Source organism: Dermacentor albipictus, chromosome 1 (genome assembly GCF_038994185.2).
Source record: "Dermacentor albipictus isolate Rhodes 1998 colony chromosome 1, USDA_Dalb.pri_finalv2, whole genome shotgun sequence".
Taxonomy (NCBI): Eukaryota; Metazoa; Arthropoda; class Arachnida; order Ixodida; family Ixodidae; genus Dermacentor; species Dermacentor albipictus.
The window spans coordinates 35,456,444-35,478,651 of record NC_091821.1 but is presented as its reverse complement, the minus strand read 5'-3'; the positions used below and the strand labels follow the sequence as shown (position 1 = coordinate 35,478,651).

General features: G+C 46.3%; 1 protein-coding gene across 3 annotated transcripts in view; it reads right to left on the bottom strand.

Moving 5' to 3' along the window:
- LOC135901053 (stearoyl-CoA desaturase 5-like) overlaps positions 1–20,544 on the bottom strand; it is a 91,098-nt gene extending 70,554 nt beyond the window's left edge. The window contains exons 1-2 of one of the 3 annotated variants that reach the window (XM_065430699.1): positions 20,349–20,544; positions 19,393–19,570 (exon numbers count right to left, since the gene is read on the bottom strand). The gene's annotated coding sequence lies outside the window, so the exon portion shown is untranslated. The remainder of the gene's footprint in view (positions 1–19,392; positions 19,571–20,348) is intronic. The other 2 variants (XM_070540169.1, XM_070540172.1) reach the window with 2 other exon arrangements.
- Between the last annotated feature and the right edge of the window lie 1,664 nt (positions 20,545–22,208).

Sequence of the window (22,208 nt, the reverse complement as noted above, 5' to 3'; positions counted from 1 at the left end):
AGCTATAGCACTGCAGCAGATGCGCTTCAGAGTACTTGAAGACGTTTAGCAATCGTGACAACCGACGCAGCCTTTCGAAAGAGCGAGAGAGTTCGCAAGTGCCTGTATTCGTGAAAAGTGTTGCGTTCGCAGCGAGCAGGCACCGCACGACACACTTGTAGCATTCCTCTCAAAGGCGCAACACTTTCTCACAATGCAAAACTGTTATTTCCATAAATACTTGATGAGTATATTTATATAAGGATATGTGCGGTTGTTGTTGCTTTTGTAAAAATAAGTAAATAATTATTCACTGGCGCTACATCGGGAACAAAATTGCGGAATAATGCATACCTGGTGTGCCCTGGTGGTAAACCGTGCTTCAATCTCAAAGTCATAGAAAACTTACATAGTGTATTGTGCGCTATATAAGATACTGCAGAAATGACATTAGATTTTACGTGAAAATGTTTTAGTATAGCTTCGTTTACTGCGCTGCAAGCAAACGCCACTAACCTAAAGATCGAAGTCAATCCGAAGCCTGTATTTCCCATCATTCCCATGTAGGTTGAGGCAACGCTCAGGAGAGCCCCAGTAAACACTAGCGCCACATTTCCATCTAGCGTATTTATTTAGAAACTCTATGACGATTACAAGACCTACGGCATTCGGACGTCAGAAGCAGCTGGGACACACGTTATATAAATGAAGTTCCAGAGCCGTGATGTTGAAACGGTGCTCTGCCAATGTCATTCCTTTTTTTTTTGCGCTTCGTCAGTAGTCACAGCGACGCACCAACACGTTATCTATGGGATCAGCAAGAATGAACGGTGGATGATACGAGCGGCATAGACTAGAGCGGAAGTAATGGAAACAAAATCCTGGCCCTGCACCCCTACTAATCGCTAACTTCCTCACAACAAACATAAGCTCTTGTTCCACTGCCACGCTATTGAATATTGTCTTGGCCTATTTAATAATAAATCTCAAACCTAAAACCAGGACGTTAGCTGTTCAAACCCTCATTTTTTTGTGTATTGTAGCGCCGCTTCAACGTTGCCAAAGAATGCGATGTCAACTACAAGTCTCGCGCAGGTTGCTTCGTTGCCTGACATAGAATTGTTTAACAACTGTTGTGGTTTGTCTCGTGCGTGTTTTTTCGTGCACAAGACGGCACACGAAGGCAGAACGAATCACCTTGTTGGAAGGAATCACATCCGAACACAACATAGACAAACTTCGTATTATATAAGCCACGAGGCACCCGAATTAAATTCCGGTTACTGACTGTTCTTTACTGGCGTTAATAGATGACACTTTAATCTAAGATTCACCGAGTTACATGACCAGGGTCGTTGCTGACGCGCGCAAAATCCTCAGGCGAAAAGAGAATGTCGCACTGTTTACATTGTGTACACCACCCATGAGGCAATAACACATTCTTCGCAGATACGATGGCCACTCGGTGTGCAATGAGCGTGAGAAACCATTCTCACTTTTTTTTTTCACTCTGATGAGCTCAGGGGGACAAACCTGGGGGGAAACGCTCACGCCGAAGTCATTATTGTATTGTGCTACAACGTCATAATTCGAAGCAATTGCCGCCTCGGGAAAACTTGAGAGAGTTGCCAGACGTCCACCACGTTCACGAAATGGGCGCGCAATCAACCGCGGAGAGTGTAAACAGTAAAACTCGACACGCGATCTGCCACCTAATAAAGCGAGTGGACTGCTATGATTGCCTTCCGGACTTCCCAACCCACTTGGCGACCGCCACCTTTTAAGTTCGCAGCCAAAAGGATAACCTCCAGAGCTGTAAGAAGCAGGAGATGAAAGAACAACGCTCCTATCTGCCGTCTTAATGAGACGTGAGAAGTAAAGAGTATAGCGACCGACAGCTATTATTAACTGCGGCTAATAATAACTGAAAAAAGAAACTATGAATCAGAGTAAGGGATGACATTACAGGAGAGAGTGATAGAGCGCAACACTTGAGGCGAATTACGGACGTTGAGGGGCCAGCGGACACCTTCGATAATGCAGCTAGACGTGGGTATAGTGGCGGTTGTTTGTCGTAAGCGAAAGAAGGCGTGCTCATGACGAAAAGCGCCAACCGGCGCATCGTGCGGGTGCTTGCGCGCGCGAACGTTATCGTGCGAGCCCGTTGAAAAGAGGGGGAAGAGGAGTGCGCGCGCATATCGGAGCTACGCGTCTGACAACAGTTACAACAGCGTGGCCTCTTGGCACGATCGCCGGACTTTTTCCGGAAGGCTAATAAAACCCGGGTAAGACGTGCGCGTTCGAGAAAGTGTTTTCTGCATCGGCGCGCGCGCGTCCTCGTATACACCGCAAACGCGGGTGGACGCGGCGGATGAAGGCGTGTAATGGCCGGTCGCGCAGATTGCACGTGGGAAAATTCTCGAGTGATTGTTTCGACCGTCTCTTGGTAGATACAGCTCCGACGGTCGAAACAGCTGTCCTAAATATACATCGCTGTATATTTAGGACAGCCCACAATGACCGGTTTTTCGCCTCCGGTCACGCGTGCTTGACAATTGATGCGACACTCTAAGGAAATGTGCGAAATGTAAACAGTCCTCTCTCTTTTTTTTCTCTTTTTCTTTTCTCGAAGGTGACTCGGGTGTTATGTACGACCAAGTACAGATAGATTCCTTTGAACGCACATTCGCCTCCACATAGACGTTTGCGCGGAATGTTTGTCTACCTGTGGAAACAAGACCGAAGCGTCCGATTCCAGCAATGCCAATGTAAAAGTTGCCTTGAGAAAGAAAATGAAGATGCTGTGAGATTAGAAGAGCTCTTGGGTGAAATTAAAGTCAAGCCTTTGATACACTCGTAAGGGAGGAGTAGTGTTGTATTGTGGATTCTTCTTATTTCTCCGTTCTTCGTTGGAACGTGAAATTTCTCGGATGATAGACTGCAGTGATGATCAACCGCAGACAGGAAGTCAGACAGATCAGATCCACAAGAAAGCTTTATAGTTAAACGTTTCTATGCTGATACATGACAGATAAACAAATGAATTACAACTTGAACAATAGAGAAACAGTGCCTCACTGTTCCACTGTCTCAATGACTATTAGAGCCCAGACTCATATTAACGTACATTATACGGAGCCTCGCTGATCTATCAGCAATCTTGATTTCAGCCAAGTATGAGGGACATGATATCGTTTGGATTAATGTAGCTCAAACAGACGAAGGAAAATGGCGTTAGGTCCGTTGGCCCGTCCCACAGATGCAATTTCCAATGAGAGTTAAAAGTTTTGCATGTCACTACTCAAAGCGATGGGCTTACTTTCCAGAGTAAAAGTATTGGAAAACAAAACTGTTTTCTTTGTTTCTACAACTACGTTTTCATCTTTTACATCCACATAGTCAGTGAAAAGCGCTAGGCACGCACAGTTTAGTTGCAGGCCATCTCAAACCTCGGCGGCATCCCGAGCCAGCAATGGGCTTGGGAGCCGGTGCCACAACTACGTGTACCGCAGTCCCACTCAAGGTTTACTTACGCGGAATAATTATCACCGTCGGCGGAATCCGTCGGAATCCGAATCCGACCGCGTTGTTCGAATGCGTTCTCCGCATACGCACGTGCTCCCATGGCGCGCACCTGACTCGTCACCCGCCAGCACGCGGGCCTTCTGACCCCTCAAAAACACAAGCGGTTGCCGCCCGGATGCGCGAAGGGAAGAGGACTCCTCCATGTACACATCACATGTCGACGACTCGCGACACAGCAAAAGTATACAAAACAATCATGCGGCCTTACAGGAAGGAAAGAACAACCCGGATGATTTTGCACGTTTCTGAAGCGCAATGATTGACCGTGAAATATGTGCGTTATAAATATGCTGTTGGCACCTTCGAACAAGGTCGAGCCCGCCGTTGTAACGTAGTGGCTTTTGCGTTGCGTTGCTAAACCCGAGGGCGCGGGATGAAATGCCGGCCGTGGCGGCCGCATTTCGATGGAGGCGAAATTCAAAAAATACGCCCGTGTCCCATGCGTTGTGTGCACGTTAAAAAACCCCAGGTGGTCAAAATTAATCTACAGTCCCGCTGTACGGCGTGCCTTATTATCATTTCGTGGTTTTGGCAAGTAAAACACCAGAATTTAGAAAAAAAATAACTTCGAATGACCGAGACCTCAGCCGCGGCGCCGTAGTTCTATGCCTGTCTTGGATGCGGAAGGTCGTGGGTTGGAAACGCGTTGCATGCGGCCTGCAGTTGTCCACCTGTACATAAATGACCACAGGCGTCCCCTACACCGGCATAGTTCTTCAGAAGGGAATTTCTTGCGGAAGGCGCCCGCGCATCCTGAAATTTCCCTAATAAACCCTGCGAGAACAACGTCGACTAATATGTAGATGTCATGGAAGTTACGCACTGTGTTAACGCGATGTATCCACCACGCTTAAGTCAGGGAAGAATTACCTTTTCGCGAATGACTCTCTCGCCATGACTCGGTGGCACTGTTTGTTAACACCATCGTATCATTTTGGTAACGACCGGCTATCATTGCGCTCGAGCCTACATTAGCCACCACCATCACTGAGTGCCAGGGAACCTTTCCGCCACTAAAGTATAAGGAAATTGTCTATCATATTATAGTGTCATTATGATGCCATCAAGGTCACCGATGCCTCTGTTCACCGTGAGATCGATTTAAGAGGCGGCAGCAACATCGCGGCATAGCCTGAATGCGTGCGGTCGGCGGGGCGCATGGAAATGTACTACATCGCTTCGGCGTGAGGGATTTCGTCCAATTTGCTGGCAAAGAGGAGTGTTGGTTGAAATGAACCGGTAACGCGCTGTCCCGCAGCAAGGCGCAGAACGTTCTCGTCGTGCGGGAAAGACGCGTGAACTGTCATGCAATGGCGCACCGCGCACTCAATTACGCAATCTTTTTTTTAGAAGTTCGTGCTTTCTCTGCCTGTATACGACTCGCGGTGTGATAAGTTAATGTCGTTGTTGCGTCACTTACGTGAGACGTACAACTTTATTGTAATATTTTACTGTTATACGAGAGCAACAGCTCAGTTGAAATGGCAGCTTCATTCACAGTGTACTTGGCTACTTGCACAGTCGTAAGGAAAATTTTTTTTAGCGTAATTGTTCCAGGAATTTTTTTTTTCTTCGTAGCCTGGGCATTCCCACTTAAATCGTGTTTTACAGCCTACGTGCGCGTGTTCAGTAAGTGCAGTGTATTGAAGCAATTCCACGTTCCAGAGCTATGCACACTAGAAGGAATTTTTTAACTAATTATTTATTTCTTTATTTACTGTTGATTCTGTTCCCCACAAACTTTCACTCGTGAGTGTACATAACTGCCTTTGTTAGATTTTTTGTTAGTGTCAATGAGAATCAAGCAATTTCTATCCCAGTGAGAGCTAAGCAAAAAAAGAAATCTGAAACAAATCTGTTTCTGCGCTGTTCTGCTGACGGCAGTTATCCGCAAGTTCTTGCATTTCTGTTGAAAAAAAAATATAGTCTTTTACGTGCCAAACCCACGATCTGATTATGAGGAACGCCGTAGGGGGGTACTCCGGAATAATTTCCACCACCTGGGTGTTCTTTAACGTGCACCTGAATCTAATTACACGGGATGTTTTCGCCCCCTCGAAATGGGGCCGGGATTAGATTGGGATTACGGGATTACGGCCGGGATTAGATTCCGCGACCTCGGGCTTAGCAGCCCAACACCATAGCCACCAAGGAACCACGATGGGCTTGCATTTATATTAAAAAGGCTAGAGTAAGTTGGGTGTCTGTTTATCAAAATTCGCTACCTGCTAAGTCGGCTGCAATGACATATCACCCTAAATTACCAACGCGCTCGTCGAACAACGAGCCGACTGTAGAGTGAGAGAGAGAGAGAGAAAGGCAAAGGAAAGACAGGGAGGTTAACCAGAGATTATCTCTGGCTGGCTACCTTGTACTGGGGGAGGGGAAAGGGGATGCAATAGGTGAGAAAGAAAGAAGGATAAAAAAAAAGGAAAAAAAAACCTAAGCACACACACGCACGTACACACGAACTATTTCTGTGGGCACTGTCACGCAACCCGCAAAGGCATTCCTAGTCTTACGCAGTGTCACCGTACAGTCCTGCGCCACACAGTGTACTGTCACAATTTGTCAGAAAGTCCCGTGTCTTTCAAGTATCGCAGCAGCGCCTTCATAGCGGATCGCGCCGATGTTCGCGTAGGCCAGGTTCCAAGGATCTTGTTTTCTGTCATTGGGCGCTTGTTCAGTTTGCCTAAGGTGGCTGAGAGGACAGTTCTTTGTGGGTTAAAACGAGAGCACTGACAAAGAAGATGCTCGATCGTTTCGTTGCACCCGCAGAGCCGACTGTACCTTGACGATACGCCTATGAGCTGGGTGCGACAACACTGTTATTTGGGCTTAATTGTGGATAATAGCATCTCTTGGAGTCCTGCTGTCATATTTGTACGACGCAGATCGCAATCCCTCCTTAAGTATGTGGCCTCCTTAACTACTAGAGGTACCGGGTGCGGCTAAACAACGGCTCTCTAGCTGTACCGGTCATCTGTACTCTTAGACATGATGTATGCGTTACCAGTCCTGAACGTACCACCTAGTTTATTGACCCAACTGGAACGAGATCATTGCATAGCCCTTCGACTAATGCTTGAATTACCTCGTGAGGCGAAATCTGTTGCATTACTCACTCAAGCGCATCAGTTACCCCTGGGGCGGCAAGCAGCCCAGAGAGCTCTATATTATATTGAGCGTCTGCACCGCGCATTGAATGGTAAATCGCTCCTTGATCGTCTCATTCACCGCCCCTTATCTCGCATGGGAAAAATGGCGGCATTATTTATGAATACCACTGACATTTCTGAACATGCTGCTTCAGTTACGCCTCCACTTCCAAAAAATATCACGAAACACGTATTCCCCACTTAGCTTACAATCCCTGACATACACAACAGTCTGATATATGCCTGTTTCGGCAATGTTCCAATTGGCTCAGTCTCACATGTTCGAAATATTTCCAGATTATCTTCAAGTTTTCACAGATGCATCTGTACACAGCGACGGTCAAGGCCCCTCTGCAGCTTTTTTCTGCCCTTCGACTCAGGTAGGGCGTATCTTTCAAATACCTCATCCAACTTCGTGAACAACCGCTGAGCTAGCAGCGATTAATGTTGCACTGAAATACGTGCAAGACGAGTTATCCGCCCCGAAGATTGCTATCTTTACGGACTCCAGCGCTGCCCCTAGCAGATTACAGTGATGTCAGATTGATTGTCCAGTTGTGCGAAGCATTACTGAGTCTGCAGACATAATTTCATCACGTGGGGTATCTCTCGTTGCTCAATGGATTCCTTCACACGTAGGAATCGCCGGAAAAGAAGAGGCTAATCGGCTGGCTTCAACTAGCGCTCATAACAACTCAGTCTGGCCTGCAATTACGTGCAAGCTTGATGACGCTCGGCTGCTAATTCGTCGCCACCTACTCCAGTAGCTTCCAGACCAGCGCAAATGGAACGTTCGCGCCTTGTTTTCGTGGTTGAGGCTCGTCTCGTCACGCTAGGGTGCAACTACTCAAGCTAAGGGCTGGCTGCGTGAACCTGTGCGAACGTTTGTAAAGGCAAGGACATGTGGCCAGTCCATCGTGTACGTCTTGCGGTTGCTGCGAGACACTTCAGCACCAGATGTTGGAGTGTCCCGCTTTCAGGGCGCAGCGCATGTCGCTAGTGAGAAATTATCATCTCCTTGGCCTGCGGTGTGCGACACTCGAGGAATGTTTGTACGCCAGTGGTTGTGCGTCTCGACGCGATCAGGCTCATCGCGTTCTACTTACTTTTCTAGAATTAACCAACTTAGGTTCATGTTTGTAGCTCAGACATTGTTTCTTCTATTTAACATTCTGTAGTAGTGTGACCTGCAGTGACCCGCCCAACAGTGTGTGACCTGTACTGTGTGTTCTACTTCATTCTTTGACATTTACCATCTTGTTCTTTCTTTCCTGTTTCCTCCTCTCCTTTCTATCTTCCTTTTCTATGTTTCTGTCTCCTCCCTTCTAAAGAGTAGGCAGGCGTTGTGACCCTACCGATGGCGGCTGCCAGCCTGCTTCTGACTTTCCCTTTCCTGTCAAATGTATATATTTTTGAAAAAAAAATAATAATAAACCTAACAATGCCATGCATAATTTAAAAAAAATTTATGTCACACGTTTTTCGTGTAGTACTCTTTATTGCTTAAGCCTCTAAACAACCATTATGGTAAGTGTGTTGACGAATATTTAGTTAGAATTACTTCACTGAGGACGGGATGTTTGCATCTTTTTCTGGACTACATAAAATATAGTGCGGAGGATTGAGCTACAAGCTTTTTTTTTCTCTTTTTGGCAAGAAAAAGCACATTCTCCATCGAGGCGTTGGAAATGTATTTGTCCAGTTCAATACAAGAATGCATTAGGCAGCTAAGGCTGTCCACGTACCCATCGGTCGATAGTCATACAGCTAATGTTATGTTTATTACGTGATGGGATATGTATAGTTAGGTTGCTTTTAGGTAATCACCATGCTACATATAGATTTAGGTGCACGTTAAACAACCGCGGGTGGTCGAAATTTCCGGATTCCTCCACTACGGCGTGCCTCATAATCAGAAAGTGGTCTTGGCACGTTAAACCCCGTAATTTAATTTTTGAACCATGCTACATGATTTGAAATTTGAGCGGTCCAATAACTGAGGAAATTATGAAATGATGGAAGCAAGGAGTTGGTCTAGCGCAGGGCGGTCAGCTAATGCAATGGCCACTTCGTTTGTTTACAACATCACCAAACTCCTTGCCTGAGGTGCTGGAAGGAAGCGCTGAACTCCAAATAAAAGTGAAATGACAGACTTTGACACGTGGCACACTGGACCCGAACCCTCACTGATTTCATTACAGTGCTAAGGCGACGGCGCTCAGCCCAGTGCTTCTGCTTATCGACAAAAAAAGAAAGCAGACAATCGGTACTCTACATCACGGAACAAAGAGTACTCACAAGATATTCAACCCCTAAGTACACATGCACTCCAGGTTTGCAGACTATGCGAGAAGCAACCCAAACTAAACGCGGTTCCGCCAGGTGGCGAATAGCATCAGATACATTAAGGCACTCTACGAGAAAGTATTCCATATCCTTGTTTGCGTAGCTAAATTTAAAAATAAAATAATTCTAAGGTTATTCCCTTCAATAATGGGCCAAGTTTTACAGCCTCGCAAGTAATTTGCCCTTTGTCTCCTTTCTAGTTGTTTTTTTTATTTTATTTATCAATGCTGTACAGGAGCACAGAAGTAAACACATACAGGAGTACCCATATCGGAGTAAACAAACAAACGCAGTGCAGGCATAGCGCTCAGAAGCAAAAGAAAGGAAAAATTTACAATAGGTATGCCATGTAAAGTACAAAAAAACAGTCCAATACAAGTAGAAACTTAACATGGGCATCCGGTGGAACGTGCGGAAGAGTACGATGAAAAAAATGGCTGTGGCTTAGGTAAGGTTAAGCCCAGGATGCGAAGCATACTAGCCTTTATTTTAGTTGTTGAACCACTGTTTAGCCTGGTGAACTGCTGTTGCTTGGCTATATTTGGTTCGGCTAGACGAAGAAACAACTCATGCATTACTTCTTCGCCTTCAAGAGTGGAACGCGACAGCGTTCCCGTCGACCCGCCAAGGGGTGTAAGACAATGGGCTACAGGGCAGCGACTACGCGCCCCGCATTGGACGCGGTGAGCGTCGAGCAAAGCAGCGTTCGGCGCGGCAACGAAATGTGCGCCTGAGCAAGAGACGCACGCCTTAGAAACAGCGCGTTTCTAAGGCAACACCGCATTCACTAGAGGCGCTTTTGTACCGCTTTGAAGCGTTGTACTCGTGGCTCAGTGGTAGCGTCTCCGTCCCACACTCCGGAGACCCTGGTTCGATTCCCACCCAGCCCGTCTTGCAAGAGTTGAGCCAAAGCCACTTCTCCTCTGTCGTGACGTCACGGTGTCACGTGATTTCATGGTCACCGCCGCGCCTGAGGAGCTGGGTTGAGCCCTCGTAATATGCTTCGCATAAAAATAAAAGAAAAAAGCACCGACGCGTGTGCAAAGCGTAAAGCACAGAATGTGCGTAATGGATAAAATTATCGATAAATTCGCGAAACAAAAATATGTTCATCATTCTGACAATGACTCAAGCTGCAATTCGAGTGCTGATACGAGTGAGTTCGCAGATTGTCAATAAACAAGGTGCCTCCGAAGGGAATTCCAGAGCTCTACAGATGAAGGGAAAGAGAGTATCTTAGTGCGTTACAACGCAAAAAAAAATATTCGACTACATTTAGCATGATTTATTCTACTAGAGTGACGGCTGCGGGCATCAAGTAGTCGGTTATTAGGTTTATAAGGTCATGGTAAAGAAACTTCGAGGCCAGTTCCCTCCCGAAAGCCTGGTATACCTGCTTGGGTGTGAAGTGCAGGTACAAGGTGATGCCTTGAGTGTCTTGTGTAAATGAATAAAAGAAGCTCAATTAAATTCTGGCGTTTTACGTTCCATATCACGATCTGGTTATGAGGCACGCCATTGTGTGGATTATTTTTCACCACCTGGGGATAACTAACGTTTACCTAATGCACGGCACATGGGTGTTTCCTTTTCTTTCCTTTTCATTTCTTTTCTTTTAATTTTGCCTCCTAGTAAAATCGGGCCGCCGCGGGTGGGATTTCGTCCCGAGAACTCGTGCTTAGTCGTGCAAGACCATATATCCGCTAAGCCATCATAGCCGGCTTTGCGTCAATTAATCTGAGCTCCCTGTTTTGAACCTTTTTTAATACCGACTTTGAATATTTTTGAAGAGGCTTCTATCCATAGCTGCTTTATTCTAGTAACGGCCTAACCGGAGTCGTGCAAGCAGTTATCTTTACTGAAGGGGTAGCTGCTGTTAGTTTCCTACGTAAAAATTACAGTTGTTTGAACGCGTGGGCATAGACATTATTGACACCAAGGAGGTTAAAGAAAAAGGTTTTCTTCAACCTCCTTGATTGACACTGATGTCCCATTTCAATAACGTTCTTATTTTGACACCTCTGCATTTTGCTGAGTCGACTCGTTCCACACTATTGTTCATTAATGTATGTGTGAAGGTTAAAGGCACTGTTTTACGAGTTACAGTTATCACATCGTTTTGCTTGGGGTAATTTGCATATACCGACTGTTTTAGGCTTGTAGCGCAGCTCGGAAGAGCAAAAAAGGAAGCAGGTAGGGGTAATCAAAGGGAACGGAAAACAGAGTGAGCGCTAACTTCCAACTGACAGTTTATTTTGTGACACAAGACTACTTATACACTCGGCAAACCATATGACATCAGGAGATAACAAAGAAATGAAGCAACAACACCGATAGTAACCAAGTGGTAACATATTCAGACAGCCTGCGCGAACATAGTTACAATGCCAAGAATTGTATCACAGCTGGGGGGTTTCTTGCGCAGAACTGCAAAACGTGTGGCTGCGAACCTGTCTTAGAGGAGTGCGTCATTCTTGGTCGCAGTCGTAATCAGCTCACAAGAGAAATCATCGAAGCAAAGGCTATCATTGGTCTGGGCCATGCATGTGTAAGCTCACCTTCATTATCATTATCAAACAATGAATTGGCGTATCTCCGACTGCAGCCACAGGCTGTCTGGATATGTTACCATTTGGTTACTATCGGTTTTGTTGCTTCATTTCTTTGTTATCTTCTGATGTCATATGGTTTGCCGAGTGTATAAGTAGTCTTGTGTCACGAAATTACATGATTACATTACATGATTAGATGTCATTAATATATGCCAGCCTCACCTCTCTGCGATATATATATTAAGAGAGAAAGAGAGAGAGAGAGAGAGAGAGCGAGAGCAAAGAGAGGAAAGGCTGGTATATATTAATGACATCTAATCATGTATGGAGCCAAGGATAACAACAATAAGGCTTTTTTCCCCGATGACTGCGTCATTTACACTCCCGTTAAAATAGTAGATCACCAGAGGAAGCTTAATAAGTCGCGGGAAAGCATTTGTTACTTGGTCCAGAAATTTGAGGAACAGTGCTGCACCCAGCACGGAGCTTTGCAGCAAAACAGAAATAATGAACACCAAGATGGTCGCATTCATCATTAGTTATTTACCCGAACAAACTGAAATCGATTGGAGAGATAGGCGTCAATACACGAAAACATTTTGTAGTTGATGCCAACGGATTTGAGTTTGATTATCAGTTAGGCGTGTAGGATGTTGCCGAAAGCCTTAAAAACATGCATAAAATTACGTCTGCCTGAAGCATCGATTCGATTGCTGTTATATTCTGCCAGATAACTCCCCATAGCCTTTCTTATTAAATCTTCCATTAGTTGGCAGCATGTGCTGGTTAGGGATGTTGGCCTGTATGTGTCTACAATGTGCTTATTTCCACATTTGTGAATTGGTACCACTTAGACCCACAACCAGTCAGGGGAAAGCACTGTCGTTTATAGTGATGCACTGACTATTTTGTGCTGGAAGGGAGATAATGGAATAATGGACCCGCGTATCACTTGAGGGAAGTGTTTGATAAATTATCAGGTCCAGACGATTATTTAACGTCTATTTGTAGCAGCAAGTTAAAAATACTGGACTCTGTTATCAAAGGCATCAGGCATTGCGATTCGTATGACTCGCACTCTGATTTGTACTCGTTTCTGACGTGAGCACGGGAGGCAACCGACTATGTTGAATGAGTCCGAGACAGTTGGCGCATCCTCAACCACTGTATCAGCAACTTCCAATTTGCACAGTGCACTTTGTGGTTTTGGAAGACACATCCAAAATTTTCGAGACTGATTCGTCATGAACTGAGTCAAATTACTAGAAATAAAATTATTTCTCGCACTTGTTAACTTTTCTCTCAGCTATCGCGAAAACTGGCCAGCAGTTGTGAAATTATGCTTTTCCTTGCGCATCCCTTGCACCGATCTTTTCAAATGTATGACAGTTCTCGTAATCTATGGCATTTCCCGCTTTGTATTTTTCCACTTGGTTTGGAATAAAGTTATTTTCACAATGTACAATTACAACTTTTCGTTTTAACCATAAGTCGTCGGTGCTCGACGTGCCATCGTCACAATCATCTAACATTATTTCTAAGAAATAAATCACGCTTTTATCATTTCCTTTTGTGTAACTGCATTGTGTTTTACGCGTAGCTTCGTTTGTTGCTAATTACTGTAATTTTTTTCTTGCGTTTATGTTTGCGTGAATAAAATATAGACCGTATTTCTCCACTTGATTACAATTCCCAATGGAAACTGCAGTATGTATGTATGTATGTATGTATGTATGTATGTATGTATGTATGTATGTATGTATGTATGTATGTATGTATGTATGTATGTATGTATGTATGTATGTATGTATGTATGTATGTATGTATGTATGTATGTATGTATGTATGTATGTATGTATGTATGTATGTATGTATGTATGTATGTATGTATGTATGTATGTATGTATGTATGTATGTATGTATGTATGTATGTATTACGTATGCATCCCTGCTACAGCGCTGGCTGCATAGCGTGCAACTTTCTTCGATAGTTTGGAGAAGCGCCAGCGAATGAATAGATCATATTTTTCGACTCGCGCTCAGCCTTTATGTGTAACGAGTCAGCAAAGGTTAAAAAAACTGAAGTTACAAGACACGGAAGCGTCAGAAGGCCACAGCTCTCGCAAGGCCGGTCGAGCATCTCTGGAAAACCCCTTCGTGTCTACCTGAACCCAGACAGCTGTGGACTTTATAGCCATAATTTTCCTTTACTTATAATGACTTCTTCAGTGAAGTGGACTGCAGGAAACGCCCGCGAGGAAGGTTAAAGGGTTGGCCAATGACGCTGGACGTTTTTCTGCGGATGGCTCCTCTACGCTTTTGCAATAGGATGAATGCACCGAATGGCACTTTCTTGGAATGAATGAATGAATGGGTCGTTTTATTTCTAGTCAGTATCGGGACAGGTAGTATAAACAAGTACGGCGATCGATTATTGGCGAGAGCAAAATACTGAGGAAGAAGCAGAACGTAACAAGGCTCATTGAGCGATGGCACGTTATAGATGTCGGCAGGGCTGGCCTATGACTGTTACTATTAGCGGATTTATTCTTGCTGTATTGGCCATGCAGCATTGTGGGGATATCCAGGCACTTTTCCCACTTTTCTGGGTCTGTGCTTGCACGTGCTTTCGACCGTCTAAACAACGGTAATTCTCTGCATCTTACGGGACTTTCGCTTTCTTATTGGTTTCAGACGACGTAGGCCAGAATATACTGTGCCGCGTTTTTTTTTTTAAATGCAAAAGCGTTACGTGGCCCACGAAACGGAAAATCAGCTGGTGTGGCCCGAGATGGTACAAAAATGTCACGTGATCACAGAGACGCGCTCGTGCCACTGCTCGCGCGTTCGTCGTCGTCTTCTTCCGCGGCTGGCTCCGATGCCACTCCGAAGTGCACCTCGGCGAAGGCGCTGACGGCACTGGCCCACTGCCGTTCGGTGGTGTGATTTCAGTGAGTTCCGTAGTGCTGTCCGATGGACGAACCTTCGACGGAGATGGCACAAAAAGTCACGTGGTCACAGAGACATACCTCGCCGGTGGTCGGCGCCATATGTAGTTATATCGAAGCTTCGACTTCGACGTTACAGTCAGCAGCTGCGCCCGGCCCCTTTGCACGTCCACGCACGTACGCAAACGAGACCGAGGCACGCGATGCGAGAAATGATGCAACGCAACGTGAAAACAATACCATTACGTTTAGTAAAATGAGTCGCCATCGGGAAGACGTAGCAGCAGTGCTTTCGCATTCATCCACGTTGACACACTCATGCGCCCTTGACTTTTCTTTTTGTTTTTACTTCGATCGCTTAAAAAAGGCAATAAAATTTACTCGCTTAGTAAACTAATTCAGCTACTGTCACACTTCACTCTACCCACAAACGATCGATGCCGATTGGCGCCTTGTGCAGCTCCCGATTGGACGCATATTCACTTCAGGGTGATCGAGGCGGAACGCTACACCGCAACCTTCTGGCGAAGCTTTGTGTTGTGCCATCCCACTACGTCACAAAGGGGTTACACTGCGAGCTTCGCTGCTCGGTTCCGAGTGCGTAACCAGGTAAACTGAACGAATCATTTGAGGCCAGTTATTTCCGTCTACATGGCCATTTCGAAATGTAGGAACATGGAACTACACTTCTATGACGGTGCTCTTCAACTATAATATGTAAATATGTGCCGTAACGTTTCTAACTAAGAATTTAATTATTGTACTTACTTAACTAGCGAATTGGAGAATTAATCGCTCTGGTTTTTCTTGCAAATTATGTCCACCTGAGAAGGTAATTCATCTGCATAGTGAAGTAATCCGAGTGAATTTTGTAGACATCCTAAAAAAGCGTTCGAAGAAAAAGAAAACACTGTCGATCAGTTGGCTGAATGAATATAGGCCATGGGATACACGCTCATTGACCTGTAATGTCCAACAGCATCATTACCTGAATAGGCCTATCTCGTTATTCAAATAAAACCTAAACCTTGTTGTCATCATTACTTAGTGCAAGGGGCCGTACCCACCAATACAGCGCTTTAGCATGACAAATCACTATATGCTAAAACACTGTGTTAATATTAGGATCGGGATTTCGCAGGCAGAAGTTGTCTACGCGCATGTCGTCCCCCGGACCACGCACCACGGCATGCTAAACTGTTGCGGCAGTAGCGATCGGGGTTTCGAACATTTTCACGCGTATGTGTACAAGGCAATATGCCAGATTTCAAAATAAGTATTGATGCATCACGTGAAGAGTATATCCTAAATGTGAAATCGTATCTTCGTCTCTGTTGGGATGCGTTGCGTCTCCTAACTTAGGCTCGTTTTGAGGCGGCCAACAGTTTATTGAATGTGGTTCGTGTGGCCGCCCTAAAATGTTGGCGTTCTCTTCGGGACGAGCTGAACTCTGAAAATGTCGGCAAGTTATTCTAGCATACAAAGAGCAAGCAAGCCATGGCTAAACAGATGTGCTGGTAAGTTATCGATAAATTTAGCAAGTTTCTAGTGCCCTTAACAACTTTGCATTTCTTGGAGTCTGAACGACTATTTAATGAGGTAGTAAAGCCAGTCAATTGTCCCGTTAAAGTTTCTTAAGTAACTCTGGCTAAGTTCAATGCCTCGTCCTCATTTTTATCCCAAAGGGATTACATGCGTCTCTGTTTGTCTCTCTACTGCTAAATACATACAATAAAGCTCATCAGTGATCCACCTGGGTGCATCAAAGCCGCTTTTTTAGGCGAAGCACAATCTTAAAACCTGGGGGTTTACGTCAACAATACAGTTCAGTTGTTAGCCCAGAATCGTCCTGTGTACTCCTTGCCTCTCGTGTCTGCGCTTCGTTGGCTAGTTTTCATCTTTGTTGACCATGAACCAAATCACTCCGCGTTGCTCCAATCTTGAGATATGATATCGTTTTAGTAAATCAGTGTTTGTTTTCCCATTACACATTGCCACCAGTGACTCGCCAGCAGGCGAGATAAATTAAAGCGATAGCTAAAAAGAAAGACGTCCAAAGGGGGAGGGGGCCATTAAAACCTCAAAAAGACAGCATTTTAAACAGTTCATCAGCGTCACCATCATCATCATCAATTGGCAACCTTTTTCTTTCTTTTTTTTTTGATCAGCGAGAGAGAAAGCAAACCCGCCGTGGTTGCTCAGTGGCTATGGTGTTGGGCTGCTGAGTACGAGGTCGCGGGATCGAATCCCGGCCACGGCGGCCGCATTTCGATGGGGCCGAAATGCGAAAACACCCGTGTACTTAGATTTAGGTGCACGGGAAAGAACCCCAGGTGGTCGAAATTTCCGGAGTCCCCCACTATGGCGTGCCTCATAATCAGAAAGTGGTTTTGGCACGTAAAACCCCACAATTTAATTTTTAGAAAGCAACAAAAGTTTTTGATCGTGACCTGGCATCACTGTCTAATAAAAAAAAAAGAAAGGTTACAAACACTTGCGAAATAGCTTCCGACTGCCCAGCACAAGGCGCGAGCCTTGCCGGCGCATAACTCCGCTGCGTAGTCACTCTCGCGTGATTGGCTGCAGCGCTCTGCGTTCTAATAATCTCGAAGTGAAACACGTCGGTGTGTTAAGTGTTGCGAGGTTGGCTTCGCTTCGCACGCAGAGAGCACGTGGCCCGCATAGACAGGCGGCTTTCCTTTAGCCAAACGCTTCGACAATGGCACATCTCCGCACTTCACTCGTGCACCGAGGAGAAGCTGAACGCCACCTATTGCGCTGCGAGTCCAGGTTACTCGGAATCGGAGGAAACGCGCTCGTTGCTCCCCCTTTTCGGCGAGCGTATTCCATGCGCGGCTTAAGCGTTCAAAATGTAAGCGCAGAATCTACAATGGCACCGTCGAGAAACACTGTATGAGTGTACACGCAGATGAACCTCTGCTCATGCATGTCGAGCGCCCTGCAGCTAGCGCAAATAGTAGCTCCAGTAATCGAGCATATGAGTTAGGTATTATTTGAGTAAGTTATATAAAGTGAAAAAAAAATTTTGTCACAACTACTCACGGGAGTCATTGTGTGGAGTCATCTATACTTAACTAAGTATTGAGTTATACAAATGTGATGTCATATTCCCTCATCAAGTTGCTAAATTTTTCCCATATTGAAAGGCCCATAACACTCCCCAAATCCTGTATTAAATTCAGAGGAATAAAGTTCCCACAGAATTATGGTGTATTAAGGCGTTCAAAGTTCTGGTTAAATTTTCTTGCTGCTCATGATATATTCTTGCCGGAAAAATATTATGTGCGCTATCATTTATACATCCCCATAAGGCGCTTAATACGTTCAAAATTAAGTGCTGCTAGCTCTCCTTTTTTTTAAGTTCGGAAGCGTAACATTAGTAAAAATTAAAGAATATGTTTACAGGTGCCACCAGCTTGACTACACGGATAAAATCAAGCAAATAATGGGTAAAACGAAGCCATAACATTCCTTCCACAAGTCATCGCAGCGTCCGGTGGGCCTTACGGGGTATGTTGCGTTATCATTACTCGGTTAGTGGACTATGCACTTTTTTAAGCTTTCTTGTTTTGGGCATCTCAGAAGAAAACGTGGTCTTTGCGCATATACGCAATTCCCATCACTTGCGCAAATTCCTATCAGCGTGCAAAATCAATGCTGAGACAGAGAGAGAGTCTTTAACGAAATCTGGAGAGGTTTGCCTGGCTCTACACCTAGCATGCTATGCTACTGCATATGGCTATGATGAAAAATGAAATGACGTGTACAGTGCGCGTCACAGGTGCACAACCTACACAAAACACTCAACAAACGAAAGTATCCCGATGAGACCAATCTCTCTGCGGAAGTTTAAAAGGGCCTTTGTTACGCGAGACGACTATGTTTACTATAGCTCTCTCTTTTCGGCATTTGCTCAGCTAATGGCATTTATGTCTCAGCGTGACTTCTACTTATTAGGAGACATGGCGTGACAAGTCACTGGGAAAAATTTATATAAGTGTTTGTCAATGTATTTCCCTAATACATGATAAAATTCTGCGAGGCATGAACTGCCCAGTGGTCAGTGGTTTTGTAATATTTTAAGATCTCGCATGACAGCACATTCCCTTATAGCACTACTAGTGTTGAACGAAAAAAAAAAAGAATATCTGCCACAAATTTTTAATTAGAGACATTCTATAGCAGTGATTGTCGGCACAAGGTGATACTACAGAATAAGGAATTCGAACATTTTCCCAACTGCCTTCTTTCGGGTATTTGACCTGTAGCGCTGAAATTCCCCTCTTGCGAAAAAATAAAATCAATAAAAATTCAGTGTGGAATTAAGCTCAACCTCCTCATTTATGCCGGTGCCTCTGCACAACAATTTCGGTGTCACAACACAGAAGAGCGTTCGTGCCGACGTTAGTAACAGCTATGAGGCACCCTTACTACACAAAGACCACAAGCACCGTCGGGCGTCTGTACTGCATTGGGGGACTGAATTACGATGCCCTGAATCACAGCCGGGACGGTCAAAGAGTATGTTCCAGCGATGTCTTCCCTTCGCGACTAAGCATCGTTTTGTGTCGCTATCGAAGCAAATATAGCGTGGCGCTTGTCATAATGGTTCAAGGAAGGAAACAGCCGTCCGGTATGGAGATTTTTACAAAACACTTAAGCACTCGCTCAATTACATATTTCTGCAGCTAAGCTCGAACGGATGCGTTCGAGCTTAGCTATAAAAACTGTATGCGCATAGCTCGTGCAAGCTGCACCCCGCTGCGCGGGTTCGAGAGCCAAGTCGAACAAGAGTGCCCCTACCTTAGCGCCGGTCGTCGACTCGGGCTTCCGCAAATGCCAAGGCTGCGTCCGCTCAGCCTGCCAACAGACGGGACGCTCGCCGGGGGAGTCCGGAAAAGCCTTGAGAATGGACCTTTGCTGCAAGGCACGGCTGCTGCACACCCGGGCTACGCCTGCGACCAAACTGTTGAAGGCTCCCCTACCCGCGAGGTGCAAGTCAAATCAGGTGACCCACCCCTTCTCTCCATACCCCGCGTAAAGGGAGTGAAGGAGAGAGTGAAATCTTGCATAACACCAGCATGACAACGCACAGTGCATATACAGTGGTGTGAGAAGGGGGGGGGGGGGGGAGTTCTTTGGTGACGTCACCAATCTCGCTAGCTTTTCAAGTTAAGCGGCGACAAAACCCTCAGATACAGCCACACTTTCCTATCCGTTTCTCCTCCCTGCCCTCTTCCTCTTCCCACACACATGTGCTAGCGACCGCCTGGCGGTAACTAGGGCAACAGTGAACCGTGACATATAACAGTTTTGAAAGAACAAAATTCCTTTTTTTTATTTGCAGACAATAGGGGAGGGCCCAGTATGGGAGCTGAGAGGGCAGAGCGCTAAATTTCACTCGATTTTAGTAACGAGGTGTCACGCGCCTTTGCTTGTCGTGCCTCAAGCGAAAGCGAAAGACCGCGCCGTACGCGCATTATATATACCCGGACAAGAGTTGCGAGAAGTTAATTAAGTAAGCTATGACGGGTTCTGATAATACTGTCCCTAATTTCGCTACTGCATGAAAATAGAAGAGGCAACAGAGATATCTGCAGTCGAAGATTCAAGCTCTCCCCATTTTCTTTTTTTTTTCTAATGTATAAGAAGAATCAAGTTTGTAGTCACTCGGAACTATCGTGCATGAAATTGAGCGAAGAAAACAAATGACAGAAAGAAGGTCAAGCAAGAAACCAGCGCGAATGCAACTGTCTCACTGTGGTAGGTGGAAGGATGGCGGTGGGCGAATAGACGAGCAGCGGCGGCTTCCGACTGGGACGCCCAAGAGCTCGGCCGCACGCGCGTGCACACCGCGAATTCGTCAGGCGAAATGTGAGTATGCACACCGCGCCGCCGGCATCGGAAGCCCGGCGCAGCCTCGCGCGCTGAGAACGGCGAGAGCGAACGCGTGCTCGCGGGCGCGACCCGCTGCCCTACAAAGCGGCGCCGCTCGAGCTCGCGCCTGCCCCCGCGCACGGGCTCGCGGTCGCCTCGCCCTCCGCGAGGCGCCCCCCTCCGCAACGACGACCACGTACTCGCTCGGTGGTTTGCATTCTTCCGTCCGATGTCACCCGGACAAACTTTCTCCGCGCGTTCTCTCAGTTCGCCGCGCTTCTGCGCCCGCCGGCGCAGGAGCAAGCCGCGTTGAACAGTACAGCAGCTGGTGCGCTCTCCTGAAAAACTCCTCAAGAGTGATGAGCGCGCGGCATCATTACGAGCTGCGGTATTGAGTCGCGCTACACGCTGTGCTTGTTGCTGCATGCACGCCCATGCGCCTACTACATGGACTTGTACAGCGGGCGGCACTTAGTGAGAGGTGCTTGCGCCTCCGTTTGTTTGGGAGTGAGCGCAAAAACGCGCTGGCGTGCACTTCCGCTACCAGTGCTGTAACGCTAGGACAGCGCGCCTCCCCTGCGTGCATGCCTCCCCGACGTCCCGCCGGCGAAACACCGGAGGCATCCGCGCCTTCCTTTGCGGTTTGTGATGACAGCATGCTCTACTCTGCTTGGGTGGTGTGCGCCGTCGAGTGTCTCTCGGGAGAAATGAGGGGCGTTGTTCTTTTTTATTTTCTTCCGCACATAGCGCTAATGATCACGCGGCAGCAACCTGAAATTCCTCAGGGCTGTCTGGATGGAGTGACAACTCTCTTCGCGTAAGTTTATTGTACTTTTGGCGGTTTTTTTTTTTTGCACATGATCATTGTTCTCTTTCTTCGACTTCCGGGGTCTGACGTACGGCTCATATGAACGAAATGGAGAAAGTTTGCCTCTTCTTTTTATGCTCTTAGTGACTGGCCCACGCGCTTCGACATAAATTTTAGCGACTCTCATTGTACCGCAGCCTTGTGCCACATTGCCGCCATTTTAACGCGACAGCGTTAAGGAGTCCGTGTCGCAGAATATCGAGTGTCGACGTCGGTCGTCGTTTCGGCGAAACGATTTTCAGGACACCCACACCCAGGCCCTCCATGTGACGCAAGGAATCTACTGAAATAATTGAATTTCTCAAGCAAAAATACGTGGAAAAATCGTAAACTATGACTTACACACAACCTATGGACATGATAGCTCTCGGATTGTAATTTGACTATATGAGTAAAGATAATTCTGTTACTCGAAAAAAAAGCATCTTCCAGCCTTTTTACCATTCACAAACCAGCTGCGGCGTCCGCTATTTGCGCGCCCAGCTGGCGCTCGCCTCCGTCGCGTCGCGGTCCCCGCAACAGGCTGCGTTTCTACCACAAAGCCCGCCTTCGCGCATAACGTTCTCGGCCAGCGTTTCCCGGTAAACATTACGGTTACATACGCTCCCGTTGCCGGGAAGCATGAGAAGCAGTCAGGGATCTTTGAACGGTATCGCGTTCCACTCTTAAAAGCGAAGCTTGAGCGTCCTCCAAATTTTTAAACACACCATATCACCCACCGCAATGGCTCAGTGGCCGTGGCGTTCTGCTGCCGGGTACGATGTCGCATGTTCGGCTACTGGCAGCATTTTTGTGTGGTCGAACTGAGAATAATGCTCGTGTACTCGTGTACCTATATTTAGGTGCACGCTAAGGAAACACCGGCGGTCGAAAT